Source organism: Acomys minous (genome assembly GCF_964271855.1).
Source record: "Acomys minous genome assembly, chromosome: 12".
NCBI lineage: Eukaryota > Metazoa > Chordata > Mammalia > Rodentia > Muridae > Acomys > Acomys minous.
Genome location: NC_140493.1, coordinates 2,369,197 through 2,383,953, shown reverse-complemented (window position 1 = coordinate 2,383,953; position 14,757 = coordinate 2,369,197). Strand labels below are relative to the sequence as shown.

Sequence of the window (14,757 nt, the reverse complement as noted above, 5' to 3'; positions counted from 1 at the left end):
TGTGTGCATGTGGCGAGCAGACACCTTGTTCATGCATGCCCCTATTGAGGCCAGAGACTGATGTGGCCGTCCTCCACCGCACCTCTCCCAGGCCTTGGGTTACAGACACGCGCCTCCACACCTGGCTTTTATTGGGGTGCTGAGAGTCTGAATTCAGTTTCTCACGCTCACACGGGACAGTTTGACTATGTCCTTGGTCCCTAAGGTCCCTTATGGTGTCAGTGCATATGGATTTTTTGTTTTTAATCGGGTTTGGCAGTGCTGGGGTGGAACCCAGGACCTCACGCATACTAGGCAAGCACTGTCCACTGCGTGACATCCTAGCCTCGAGAGCTGTAGTGCATGTTGAACATGTTTCAGTGAGGCACAGGTCCCATTTGCTCACACTCAGGAAGCGTAGGTGCCAGGGATGCAGGTGCCTTTCCCATGATGCCCTGCTTCCCTGTGCCAAGTGAGACAGGCAGAGGCAGCCCTTGAGAGGGCTGTGCGTACAGCTTTCAGGCAGGGCCCTGCCTGGTGTCTGACACGGGTGGTTGGCCCTGCTGTGTAGGGGTATGAGAGACAGGTCTCAGTCAGTGGATAGTCTGGTAGGTGGATTTGATACGGCTGCACTTGCCATCTAAAAGCTGATTCTCAGTCCGGTACAGAACTGAAGTCAGAGATGCCCAGCTGGCTTGGAAGCCAGTGAACAGCCATGTTCTGAGCTTCCCGTCCCAACAGGCACGTGGCAGACAGGCAAGGGGCTGAGAGTGGCCCTTGTCTGACAGTAGGAGAAAAATGGGGCTTTGAGTCCTTATATTTATTTGCAAGGCAGTGGATTTTGCAGCCTTTAAACTTGGAAGAGGAGCTCATCGCAGAGGGGACCCGACCTCAGCTGACACCAGGCTTGCTGGGCGCGGACTTGTGACCTGTGGAAGTGGGGCAGGAAAGAAGTGTTTTTTAAAACGCACGTGCGGTGAGTCAGGACAGCAGTGGGGAAGCAGAACACTGGGGGATGACAAGCGATAACCAGGGTGAGCCCACGGATGTGGCCCCGGAGTGCGGCGTCCCATCGCATGTGGTGGCATGGAGGCTGAGGCTGGAGGATCGCCCTGAGTTCAAGGCTGGCTTGGGATCTGTATGGAGGGAAAACAGGATTTGCATACTTTGCAGATTAGGTTGGGTTGAGTTGAACAGAGGAGTTTGTAAGAGTTTCACTGTCTTAGTATGTGTTTGCGTCTTCTTGCACTCAACGCTCATAGGATAAGATTGAATCAGTCCGGCAGTGTCGCTTGTGATGGACCAGCACACCCGGCCTGGAGCCGAAGTCAGAGCCTTGCCCACATTGACTTTTCCTCTGCCGGCTGGAATTCCAGCGGAGCTGCAGGAGTTGAGAGCCACCCGGTCCTGGGGGGTCCTGGGGGGCCCTGGGGTGACAGTGCAGGAAAAGCCTCTAACCTGATGGAAGTGCTGTTCCCTGCTGACCCGCTTCTTGCCTCAGTCTCCCTCTGCCTCCTGCAGCTGCGCACTTTGGAAGTGCACCTTCTGTGTGCCCAGGACCAACTCTAGGCCCCTAAGTTTGGTGTCGAAGTCTAATCTAGCCCTCGGCTTCTTGCTGCCCTGGTCCCTAGCTGTGGTTGGCATTGTCATTTCAGTGTGGACCTCGGATGCCTTTCCTGTTTGTTCTTTCTGGTAAGCTTTCTCTCTGCTTCTCTTCCTGGCTAAACACAGTGCCCCAGGGAATTTTATGTTCCTGTGTGTTTCCTGGTCAGGGTGCACCTCCCCGTAGTGTCCGTGCTGGACGGTCACTTTGCTTAGGGTTTGTTCCTCCAGCCACCAAACAGTGGGTCCTTCAGCTGCGCGGAGAATCGTGTGTGTGTGTGTGTGTGTGTGTGTGTGTGTGTGTGTGTGTGTGTGTGTGTGTGTGTGTGTAAAGTACTTGCTAAATGTGTTTAATTGAATTAATTCACTTCCCATCCTCTTGGTAAAGGCCTAAGTGATTTATTTCCATATACATACGTGTGTGTGTGTGTGTGTGTGTGTGTGTGTGTGTGTGTGTGTAGTTTTAATTGTGTGTGGGTGCTTTGCCTGCATGTGTGTGCTCCAGGTGTGCCTCATACTGACGAAGGCCAGAAGAGAAGGTTGGACCCCAGGGACTAGAGCAGCAGACGGTTGTGAGCTGCCATGTGGGTGCTGGGACAGAACCTAGGTCCTCTGCAAGAGCAGCCAGGGCTCTTCAGTGGAGCTGTCTCTCTAGCTCCATGTTCTGTTTTGTTTTGTTTTGTTTGTTTGTTTGGTTTGGTTTGGTTTTTTGTTCTTTTAAAATTCCAGTCACTCAAAACTGCTGTGGATATTTTTGATTCCTTGGGCATAATACTGTCTCCCTTCCTACCTCACCCCCTGATTTCTGTGCACACTATTACACATCCACTTTATTGCCGCCACGTGACCTTAATCTCAACCTCTTTAGTTTCTATGCCTTGGTTGATTTTGCGTGTTTGTTTACTTGTTTCTCCTCCATTACCTCAGTTGCCAGAAAGCGACATCCTCACAGATGTGAGGCTCACTGCTCTCTGCTGCTAGTGTGGTCAGTGGGTCAGGAAGAAAACACCGGGGATAAATATTCTCCCTGCTCTGCTGACCAGGAGTGTGTCTGTCTGCAGGAGTGTGTCTGTCTGCAGGAGTGTGTCTGTGCAGGAGTGTGTCTGTCTGCAGGAGTGTGTCTGTCTGCAGGAGTGTGTCTGTCTGCAGGAGTGTGTCTGTCTGCAGGAGTGTGTCTGTCTGCAGGAGTGTGTCTGTCTGCAGGAGTGTGTCTGCAGGAGTGTGTCTGTCTGCAGGAGTGTGTCTGCAGGAGTGTGTCTGTCTGCAGGAGTGTGTCTGCAGGAGTGTGTCTGCAGGAGCGTGTCTGCAGGAGTGTGTCTGTCTGCAGGAGTGTGTCTGCAGGAGTGTGTCTGTCTGCAGGAGTGTGTCTGCAGGAGTGTGTCTGCAGGAGCGTGTCAGCAGGAGTGTGTCTGCAGGAGCGTGTCTGCAGGAGTGTGTCTGCAGGAGTGTAGCCAAACAAACAAAAAGCCACTTGCTTTCTGTGTTTGCTATAAACGAAGTTAAGGAGACTAAACCAAGTTACTGAGAGTTGAGTAGGAGAGCCTAGGAGCTTTAAGTATGAGCTTTGCACGCACGCACCCACACACCCCCTACCACATGCACACACCACACCACAGCACCCCTCTCTCTCCCCATGATGCCAGCTTAGCTCCCCCCTGTCGTCCTGGCATCAGGTGGGCCCTCCTGTGCTGTTCAGGTATTTACCATCAGTCATAAATTAAATTGCAGTGACAGCGCTTCTTAGCATAAACATCAAACATCTCTTCTGAGTGAGAACAAAGCTTTCATTCTTTACACAGAGGCTTAAAGTTGAACTTGTTTCAACAGCTCTCTAGGGCTGGGTTGTCTCCAGGCAGACCTCAGCAAGGCAGCTCATGGAAGGTGTCGTGTGGAGCTGGCTTCCAGACACCTTGCTCTTGTGCAAACTCCATTCCAAGATCTTTTCCAAGATTTGGGATTAAATGCCAAGTTTATCAAATGTCTCATTGTTCAGTCGGTGGGGTTTGCCCCGTACAGAAACTTCCCTCAGGCTGTGTTTCCTCACAAGCGTGTCCGTTCTCCCACACCATCTCTGGACACCACGAGTGCACTGTGGCCTTTGGCTGCGGCCTTTGACCGTGCTGTGTCTCAGCACTCAGAGCTGTGTCTGTTAAGATTCAGGGAGATGAAGATGGCGCCGCTGCTCTGCTGATGCAAGCTTCCCACTTAGCGTGCTTAGAACTCGGGGTTCAGTGCCAGGCCCCACCTGCCGCTTCCTCCCCGTGCAAGCCAGTCACAGCTCGTGACAGCTAAGATGCTCTTATTTTTTGTTTTGCATGTATTTATTTGTGGGGGAGAGTGCACATATCCCAAGGCCTGTGTGTGAAGGTTGGAGAACAGCTTCCAGGAGTCAGTTCTTTCCTTCTAACATGTGGGCCCCAGGTCATCAGGGCTGGTGGCCGAGTCAGCTCACCAGCCCCAGGAAGATTTTCAGAACCGTCTTGGCAAGTGTCTAGAGCTGTAGTTACTGTATTTTCGAGTTTTAAGCCGTGGGAAATGATAATAAAGGGCGGTGTAGCTCAGTGGGTAGAGCCCAAGCCCGCACCTCATAAAACCGGATGTAGCGAAACCTGGCTGTAGTCCAGCACTCAGGGGTGGACAGTCTGAAGTTCAAGGCTAGGCTGGGATGTGTGAGATCCTCTCTCAGAAGAGACAGAGCAGTGGGACCGTGCATATCCTTAGTCCCAGCACTCAGGAGGCATTCTGACGGATTTGTGAGTCTGAGACCATCTTGGTCTAAATAGCAAGTACTGAACCAGACGAGCTGGCTACACAGTGAGACCCCATTTCAGTACAGGCCAGAGACACGGCTCAGTGGTTAAGAGCACTTGTTGCGCTGATGTGGTGGCGTAAGCCTGTAATCCCAGCACTCGGGAGGCAGAGGCAGGAAGATCTCTGTGAGTTCGAGGCCAGCCTGGTCTACAAAGTGAGTCCAGGACAGCCAGGACTACACAGAGAGACCCTGTCCTGAAAGAAAAAAGGAAGGGGGAAAAAAAAAAGCACTTGTTGCTCTTGTAGACGGCGTGGGTTCAGTTCCCATATGTGATGGTTCCCAAGCACCTAACCCCAGCTCTAGGGGATCCGACGCCCTCTTCCAACCTTCATGGTCACCAAGCACATTTGCGCGGGCGCACACACACACATACACACACACACACACACACACACACACACACAGGTAAAAGCCTGCACATAAAATTAATAAGTCTAATATAAATAATAACATTCCAGTCTAGAAATGCATATAACTTACTGGGCTGAGACTTATCAAACACAGGGCTGTGTGGACTCAGGATATCTGTGTTTACCAGGTACTGTGCAGATGGGGACAGCAACGGGGACAGGACCTGGCTGCCCTCCTTGTGCAGCTCAGGGACGTGGTGGAAGGCCTAGAGAGCACTTGGCACAGCTCTGTGCCTCGAGATTTTTTTTTCCTGTTCATATACTAATATTTTTGTGTAATTTTTGTACTCAAGAGCATAAAACAACTTACGGCTGTTTTAAATTGTGGTAAATACCCATAGCAGACCACACTTGTTCTAAGCGCTTGAAAGCATGCACTTGGCGTTAACATCTTCCACTATGATGGAAATCTCAAGGTTTTTCATTACTCTGAAAGAAAACCTTTAATGAGAAAACTCGCTAATCAGTGCATCTCCCCTCAGCGACACTTTCCAACCACAAATCCCCGTTTGGACAGGTCCTCTGGGTGGAACCACGGGACATACTTTCTTTTCTCTGCAGTGTTTTCGGGACTCATCCATGCTGTAGTGTGTGATTGTTTCCTTCCGTGCGAGCCGTGGCTCCGTTGTATGGGTATACCGTGTTTTGCTTTATCCATTTATCATCTGATGGCAGTTGGAATTTTTGGGAATTTCAGTTGTTTTCAGTATATGGCTGGGGGAGTCCACGTGCTGGATTGTGTGGTAGTTCTGAACCGCCTGGCGCTTCTGATTGCCAGGGAACAAACGGACGTTTTCTGTGCCGCTGTGGATTTTGATTGACGTTGTGTGGGGTGGGAGTCTGCTCTCCTCCCACTGTGAGGGTCCCAGGAGTCAAGCTAGGCATGTGCAAGCCTTTCTCCCTGGCTTGTTTTGTCCTTTTAAGATAGGTCTTGCCGTGGAGCCCAGTTGACCTGGAATTCACAGTCACAGTTCCTGACCCTAACCCCACAGCAGGGTTATTGAAGTTTTTTAATCTACAACTTTTTAAAAATGTAATTAATTTATTCAGACTACAACTCAATTCTTATCCCATCACTTGTATCCTGCTGTTCCTCCCCCCCCCCCCCTCGCTTTCACCCTATTCCCCTCCTCTATGTCTATGACCGAGGGGGACCTCCTCCCCCACTGTACGGTCCTAGGGTATCAAGTCTCATCTTGGTAGCCTGCTTATTCTTTCTTTGAGTGCCACCAGGCCTCCCCACCAAGAGGAAGCGGTCAAATGTGGGGCACCAGAGTTCACGTCAGAGTCAGTGCCCGCTCTCCACTCAGCTGTGGAGTAATTATTGTTTTAACCCTAACCCTCACAGAGCTGATTTGCTGAAGAGACTTGGTTTTTCCTCTTGAACATTCTAGGTACAACTGTTAAAAGCAGGCGATGGAGTGTGCAGCTTTCTGTCTGGACTTTCCTTGACCTGTAGTTCAGTCTTTGTAGAGAGTTTGAAATTGGAAAATACGTGTCTTCCCACTTTGTTCTTTTGTTTCTACCCTCCATAGCTGTCCTGGTTGTTCAGGGTCCTTTACCAGTCTGCATGGATTTTGCTGTCAGCTTTTCTAGCTGGGCAGGGAGGGGAGCACTGCCTTGTCTCATGTGAATTTATATGGCACAGGGTGGTCAGCACTGGAGACATAGCTCAGAAGTTAAGAGAGTGCTCGCTGCTCTTGCAGAGGTCCTGAATTTGGTTCCCAGCACCCGTGTCAGTCTGCTCACAATGGCCTGGAGCTGCTGGCCTCTGAGGGCACCCGCACTCGCATGCACGTAACAATACATGGGTACAAGTACACATGATTAAAATAAAGTATGTATGTATGCATGTATGTATGTTTGTATATGACAGTCAGGCATAGTGGCACGCGCCTTTAATTCCAGTGTTCGGGAGGCAGAGGCAGGTGGATCTCTGTGAGTTTAAGGCCACCCTGGTCTACAAAGTTAGTCCAGGACAGCCAGAGCTACATAAATGAGACCTTGTCTTGATAAACAAGCAAACACATATGTATCTGGTGATATATTTGGTATATATTGTGTAGATTTATATCGTGGTAAACAAATTAGGTTCCCAATTTCTTTGTATTACTGAATTTATTTTGAAAATTCCTCTTAGAATTACCTGACTACATTTACGAAACCATGGAGAGATGCACCTCAAATCCATGGTGACTAAGTAAAGAGCACTAATGCGGGGGGCTCCCGGGCTCTGTACCCCGCTCTCAGCGATACTTACATTGTTCTCTCTTGCTGCTTTGCTTCCGGTGTGTGCTGCTGTTCCGGAGCCCCATCACCTTATCCACACCTTGAACGTTTAAAGAAGGAAATGGGGTTAAAGAAAACATAAAACAACTTAAGAAAAATGTAATGGGGCCATGCAAACCTATGGAAGAAGACTGACAGTTACCCTCTGGTACACACACTCACACACAAACTCAAATGTCATGCACACACACATTCAAATGTCATGTACACACACATGCGTATCACACACACATAACACATCACACACACTCAAATGTCATGCACATACACATATCACACACACTCACATCATACGCACATCACTTACACACACACAAATAATAAAATGTTTCAAAAGGTAAAGGACATTAAAAGGTTCACAATATTTAGACTAGCCTTAGTAATTTTTACAGTGACTGGACGTTCTGCTGAGGAATTCTCCAGTGCACAGGGCTGAACTTGAGATGCTCGTAGCAGCTGAGGCTTTGCTAAGCGGCACAGAGTTGGTCAACTCAGTGTGGAGATGTCAGACCCCAGAGCTGGGGGGAAGGTAGACCGCCTGCCTTTCACGTACAGACTGACCTGGTAGAGACAGCACCACTTGAGATCGCCCCCAAGATCCTGTCCATATATGGACCAGCTGGGCTAGGCGGGCTCTGTGATGCCGACTCCTGACAGGATAACGAGGCTGGACAAGCCGCAGAGTTAGATCAGACGTGAACAACTGTAGACCTTAATTATCAACCCGTTTGCAGGGACTGGCACAACGGCGCTTGCCTCTGAGCATGGCACGCTGAGAGCCACGTGGCGCGAAGGAGTCCCTCACGCTGTCCCCTCTCTCCTACATGTGTGTGCGTGTGCACTGAGTCCAGTCTTGAGGTTGGAATGGAATCTGGTAGACACATGGTGTCTTTGCAAAAGACTGCCTGTTGGGCTAGAGAAGGCCAGTGCTCAGGACACAGAGTTTGCCACAGTACAACTAGAGAGCATGTCTGTCATGAATATCCTAGTTAAATCTAAACTGACATTGGGCATGGTGCAACAAACCTGGAGTCCCAGTAGTCAAGAGACTGAGGCAGAAGGTGTTGAAGGCTAGCCCGGGCTACATAGCAAGACCCTGCCTTTAAAAGCCAGAAAATCGGGGCTGGAGAGATGGCTCAGCTGTTAAGAGTACTTACTGTTTTTTGTAGAGAACCCAGATTCGGTTCCCAGCACCCACATGATGCTCACAAGCATCTATAACTTTAGTTCTAGAGAGTCTGACACCTTCTGCCTCTAGGTACACGTGGTGTCCGTGCATCCATGCAGGCAAACACTCATATGTGTAAACTAATAAGAGTAAGAATCTTAAAAGAAGAGCAGTTCTGTGTGACGATGCTCACATCCCTAGTGTGGAGCAGAGAGAGGCGGGGGGAGCTGGAATTCAGGGCCAGCCTGTGCTGCGGGAGCTCCTGTCTCTAAGAAAGAGAGGGACAAAAAGAGTGACTTAATTGGGGTGCAAATCAGCCCTTCCAACCTGGCCTTATGGAAACTGCAGCGCAGTACATGCTGAAAGGACACCACTAGGCGCCAGCAAGATCCAGAGCGTGGAAAATGCCAGGGTAAACCACCGCCTTCCTCAGCAGGTGATTTTCCAAAAGTCGCAAGATGGGGTCTAGCAGGTTTAAGAGCTTTTGGCCAAGTGCAGTGAGACTTGGTCTTGGTTCAGAGTTGACCGCGCCGACTCTTACAGTGTCTTTTGAGATAACAGGCTGTGAGCACTGGCAGCGCACTGGGAGGTGTTGGGAGCCTTGCCAGTCATTTTGTGGAAATGGCATTCTCAGAGCTAGTCTGGGACCAGCTGCCCCTGCCCTGCTCTGTCCACCCCTTGGCTGTTAGAATGCAGGTACAGGCAGCAAAGAGTTTAGGGTGGTCCATTTGTACCCCCAGAATATCCAGAGCGAAACCGTCTTCTGTCTTGAAAGACTTTAGTATTGCTGTTGTAAATGGCCATTTCGTGGATTTTGTGTTGGGGGGTGGGCGGGTCACAACAAGCGTTTACATCAGAGCCCAGCTTTCTGGACTCAGCCTCCTGGGATGTGCAGGGTCCAGGGGTCAGTTCTGGGTCACCAGGCTCACCAGCAGTCAGCCTTACCTGCTAAGCCTTCTCGCCGTCCAAGGGGCCACTTTGAGCACACATTTCCTGTGTCACTGTCAGTCCTGGGGACACAGAGGTGAATGGGACACAGCCAGAACACTGTCAGTGACCCCCTCCCCCTGTGTGTAAAGAGATTTCCAAAATCCTCGTTGTTTCACTGGGGTCCACAGTGAAGGTAGTGCCACCCAGGACAGATAACAGTGGGGTTTCTCTAAGCCTAACGTTTTGGAGCTTTTGGTTTTTTCTTGTTTGTTTGTTTTGTTTTTGTTTTTTGAGACAGTTTCTCTGTGTAGCCTTGGCTGTCGCTTTGTAGACCAGGCTGGCCCCTGAATTTACAAAGATCCGTCTCCCTCTGCCTCCTGAGTGCTGGGATTACAGACATCTGCCATCGTGCCTGGCTTCAGTTTGGAGCTTTTTAAGGAGCTAAAAATCTCTAGGAATAAAGAGAGTGAGGTGAGGTGTGGCTCTCCTCTTCCTGGGGGTGCTGCTGGCCACCAGCCCACTGAGGTAAGAGGAGCAGAAGACGAGACGCACAGCCTGGAAGGCCATAAGCACGACAGATCTCAGGAACTACAGGAGCTAAGTTCAGCTTTACTCAGGGAGAACAAGGCTATATACCCCTTGGGGAGTGGGTGGGGCTCCAGGATAGGCGTTCATAACTGGTTGGAACCAGGCACTTTCCGGATGCTGGTCTTGCGTTTGGCAGCGCGCTCCTATCATGTGAGTAGGACACACAGCACCTAATTGTCCTATAGGCGCAGGCAGGGGAGAGCTAGCAGGAGCCGTGTCAAGGGCCGCGTGTCAAGTGTGGTTAGGGGCGTCTATGCCTAAAGACTCTCTCCAGAGGGCTGGCTGTCCAGACCAGGAGGACTGCAACCTCAAACAGCAGGGTTCTTCCAACAGTGGAGGGCTAGAGAGACTGCTAAGCAGTTAATTGGCTGTTCTTCCAGAAGACACTCAGGTTCAATTCCCAGCACCCACATGGCAGCTCACAGTTGTCCTTAACTACAGTTCTAGGGGATCCGATACCCGCACACAAGCATACATGCAGTGAGAACATAAAACAAGAGTAAATAAGTTAAACTGAAAGAGAGTGAGGTGCTGGAGTGTGAACTGTCAGAGACTAAGGTCTCTGCTGTTGTCTGTTTTGAAACCTGACTCCCAGGCTGGCATGCGTTGTGAGTTCTGTCTCACAACAGAGCCTTCGCTGTATGTGTACACCTGCCTCTGAAACACGGAGGCCAGCTCCACCCGTGTGCTTGGCACAGCCTAGGCCAGGCGGGGGCAAGCTGCAGGGATGCCCGGTCTGGTCTTTGGTCGGGAAATTATGAGTGGATTTGACCTGGTGCGGGTGAGGATGCATTTGCAGGTTCTGAAAGCTGGGAGCCCTGGAGAGTGTCACAGGGACACTGGCGAATGCCATGGGTACTCTGGATACTGAGTTTGTAAGATCTGGAGGCGTGGCGCTGGGGCTTGCTGGAGGACCATTTGTGGGCCCCTTACCTTCCCTACAACCTTGTCCTCGGGGCTGGAGAGATGGCTCAGCGGTTAAGAGCACTGTCTGCCCTTCTAGAGGTCCTGAGTTCAATTCCCAGCAACCACATGGTGGCTCACAACCATCTATAATATGATATGATGCCCTCTTCCAGCCTACAGGTGTACATGCAGGCAGAGCACTGTATATATAATAATAAGTCTCAGGGGGGAAGAAAGACCTTGTCCTCAGCTCTGCGTTGTGTGAGGGCCATGTAAGAGAATAAGCCTATAGAGTGGGCGTCGGTCTGCACTGTGCACTAACAGCGACAGATGAGCATCATGGTTTGCTAGAAAGCTGGCGTCTCTCCTTGTTTTACCCCTGGTGAACTTACTTGAGCGGCTCAATAAGAAAGTTCTTACCTAGCACGCCTGAGGCCCTGGTTCCCAAAAGTATCAGCACCCACAAGACAGGACCCCTGAGCCGTTCATCTACAGCAAAACCCAGAAAAGTCTAGGGAAGGAGCTGCCCGCTGCTGTGTGGTGGGGTTAAAAACCGCAGAGGGAACTGCACAAGCCCTGCACACGCGAACCCTGGGAGGCTGGCCGGTGGGATGTGCAAGAGGCAGGTTCGCTGCGCCTCCCCCACATAGTGCTCCATGAGCAGCTGATGAAATGTGTTGTCCCTAAGGAGCAATGAGTAAGTTAGGATCACAGTTGCTCTGGCTCTAAAACCACTGAGGTATGTTCAGAGCCGGTTCCTGGTCAGAACAGGGTGCGGCCATTGCGCTCCTAACTCTCTGAGGCTGTGGGCCCGAGGCTCTGTGGGGGTACCTGGGACTTGGCAGCTGAGCACAGCCCTGAGCATCTGTGGCCTCCTGAGGCTGTGCAGTACAGCTCACAGCAGCCAGAGTTTGCCCGTGTTGGGACCTGGACTTTCTCAAGACAGTCTTTCTTCTGAATTGGGTTTGCATTTACATCCCACCACAGAGCACCTTCCAGTCAGACAGACTTTGAACCGTGCTCCAGGCCTGCCAAGATGGCTTTGTCTTTAGTCCAGTTTTGACTAGTTAGACTCATTAGTAACAGAAAGTGCGTGCTGGGGAGGGATGCTCACATTTGGACCTCCTCCTTCCCTCCCTCCTTCCCTCCCTTTCCTTTCTTCCACCCCCTCTTTTTTTCAGTTTTTAGTGCCAATGACCAAAACCCAGGGCCTTGTGAGTGTTAAGACAGGCCTCTGCTGCTAAGTAAAATCCTGTCCTGTGAGGTGGTGCCCACCCCCCCCCACCCCCGTGTTTGTCACCCCACATATGTCATGCTTGCCGGTAGAATAACGAGCATTTAGGTGCACCCTGGTGTTTGTACCACACGTGCACACTTTTGGCCTGATGAGTCACCGTAAAGCGTTGCAAGGGGCTGTTGTCATTAGACCTGATTTAGCTTTTTAGAAAGAATTAAATTTAGGATACTAAGTTTATAGTAACCTCAGAGTGTGCTTATAATTTTATTATTGCTTCTTTTGTTTCAGTGAAAAATAATTAGTTGAAACACGTGTCTTAAAAGACAGGCGCAGGGCTGACTGAGACATGAGTGCTCTGCGTCAGACCCAGAGGAGAGCTTGTAGCTAGGAAGGTCATCTCCTTCACTTCCCTTTTCTAGTTAATCATGAGGAAAACGAGTCTTAGAGAGATTGGCCTGGTAGAGCCGTGCAGCCACACAGCGAGTGAGCAGTTTCCTCCTCAGACGGGACTTACCACTTCCTAGTTAGTGCTAAGAAACATTTTCTTAGTTGTGCGGTTTTTTCTTGAAATTTTTATGTTAAAGGGAAGGGTCCTATTTATTAAGTAGGTCTTAACCTGAGTTCTTTTAAACTATGTTACCACATGTAATGTTTATAGAGTTCTGAGAGCCAGTTATTAACAGTCATACGTCACAGCTCCAGCTTGAAGAGGACTGTGGTACAGTAAGGTTAATTGTGTGTTCCGGGTCATGTGGCTAGTAATAAAACGGGCATTTGAGCTTCAGGCCTTCGTGACCTGTTGCTCCGTGATACCCACTGTCACTCCTGGGGATGTAAGTTCAGATCTTTTCCGGGTGTGGGTAGTGGGGATGGTTATCGTCGCTGTGTGTTTGGACTTGTCACGCACTCTGTAAAAGGCCAAGAGTGGAGGGAGCCCTGCCCAGGGTAGCCACAGTACTTAGCAGGCAGTTGGCCAATTTCCCTCTTGTCTCTGTAAGATAAATGGTGTTTGCTGGTTGGATAGTTGAGGTCCAGATAGGCTCAGGGACTTCCCAGCTCCTTATCACAAACCCACATGGCCCGTTTCCCAGCTTAGCCTGGGCCCGTCTAGCGTGGATTTCGCCGCTTTCGTTCTTTCCTGTCTTACACCAGGATTGTTTAAGTACTTCCCAAAAATAATGAGCCACGTGTGGGTGTGTTCATTCTCCAGCGTGAATCACCGTGAGCGAGGCCTGCACCACGGAAAGGAGGGTTACGTACCAGGAGCCAGCGACTCCTGACTCCTCTCCCACTAATTGGTGGACTCTGAAGTGACTGCTTTTGAAAAGGCGGCTGTGGGTTTGGCCGCGTCTCACCATGCTCAGAATAGCCATCTCTTGAAGTTGTTAATTTTCCCTTTCTTGCTTCCCAAAATAGACCCAATGCTGTTCTCTTTGCTCTCACAACACGGGTTCTGAGAGGTGTGCCCCCTGTGGGGAGCCCCAAAGGGACACAAAAGGGGATTGTCAAAGGCGCCTTCTTGGATTAGCGGGACTCCTGAAGGAAGAGAGAGGTCCTGCCAAGTTTCCTGGATGTGAATACATTTTAAGTTCTTAAGAGGAGTAAGGCAGAGCCTCACTTAGTGGCCCAGGCCTGTAACCCCAGCACTGCAGAGACAGGAGGATGGAGAGTTCGAGGCCAGCCAGACCTCTTAGTGAAACCCAGTCTCAAACACACAGACGGAATGAGAGAGCGTTTCTGAACAGAAGTTTGGAAGAAAGAGTTGATGTTTTCTTTGTCTGGAAATAAGAAGATAGAACTGAGACCCAGGAGTCACTTGCTGGGAAACTCTTCAGGGTAACCTGTGGCCCGCGCTCTGCCTGTCAGGGTTACCTGTGGCCCATGCTCTGCCTGTCAGGATTACCTGTGGCCCGCGCTCTGCCTGTAAGAGACGGTGTGACCTGTGCTGTTCACAGGTAGCTGCATGTTCAGGAATTCACCTCAGAAGATAGAGATCTCATCAGACGCCGTAAACACATAGGAGGCCCTGCGTAGAAGGCTTCCTCTCTTCCTGCTTGTCTCGCACAGCCTCTGCCGCCGCCGCCTCCTCCCCCCTCCCCCCATACCTTGTGTCCTTGAATGGGAACAGCAAAGAGCTTGCCTCATTTAGAGACACTCGGAGGTAGCTTGGGTTGTCTTTGGATTTGCAAACCTCAGGGATGACTTTTCAGAGAATGGACAAGGAGCTGAGGAGAAACTCTTTGTACTCTAGGCTTTGGTTTGGATTGGTCACAAGCCTTTTTGCTCTACAGGTTTAGTGTGCAGGCCCTCCTACAGAGTGTGCCACAGAGGGTTAGTGTGCAGGCCCTCCACGGGGTGTGCCACAGAGGCTTAGTGTGCAGGCCCTCCACAGGGTGTGCCACAGAGGCTTAGTGTGCAGGCCCTCCACGGGTGTGCCACGGAGGCTTAGTGTGCAGGCCCTCCATGGGTGTGCCACGGAGGCTTAGTGTGCAGGCCCTCCACGGGGTGTGCACAGAGGTCTTGCATCCTTTCCCTCATTCAGCACTGCAGCACCAGTTTCAGTACTGTAACCAGCACTGCACTCCTGTGCATGCGGGAGGTCATGGCTGGGTTAGGCCCGGGCAGACAGTAGAGGAGTACCAACTGCCTGTGCTATTCTTGTTAGTCAGATAAATAAAGGACTGCAGATTCCAGGGCGGCTGAGCGCTCTCAGAGGTGCCAGATTCATTCACACTGATTTCCTGTTGGTGCACACACTTACGTGTGCTACACACCCAGCAGAACTCATTAGCCCCGGGGAGAGTGTGTATACTGCATAGCTAGAAAAGGCATGTGT

General features: G+C 50.7%; 1 protein-coding gene across 2 annotated transcripts in view; it reads left to right on the top strand.

Annotated features, from left to right (window-relative positions):
• The window catches only part of ACVR1B (activin A receptor type 1B), a 37,794-nt gene that overhangs the window by 5,591 nt on the left and 17,446 nt on the right, over window positions 1–14,757 (top strand). The window lies entirely within an intron of this gene.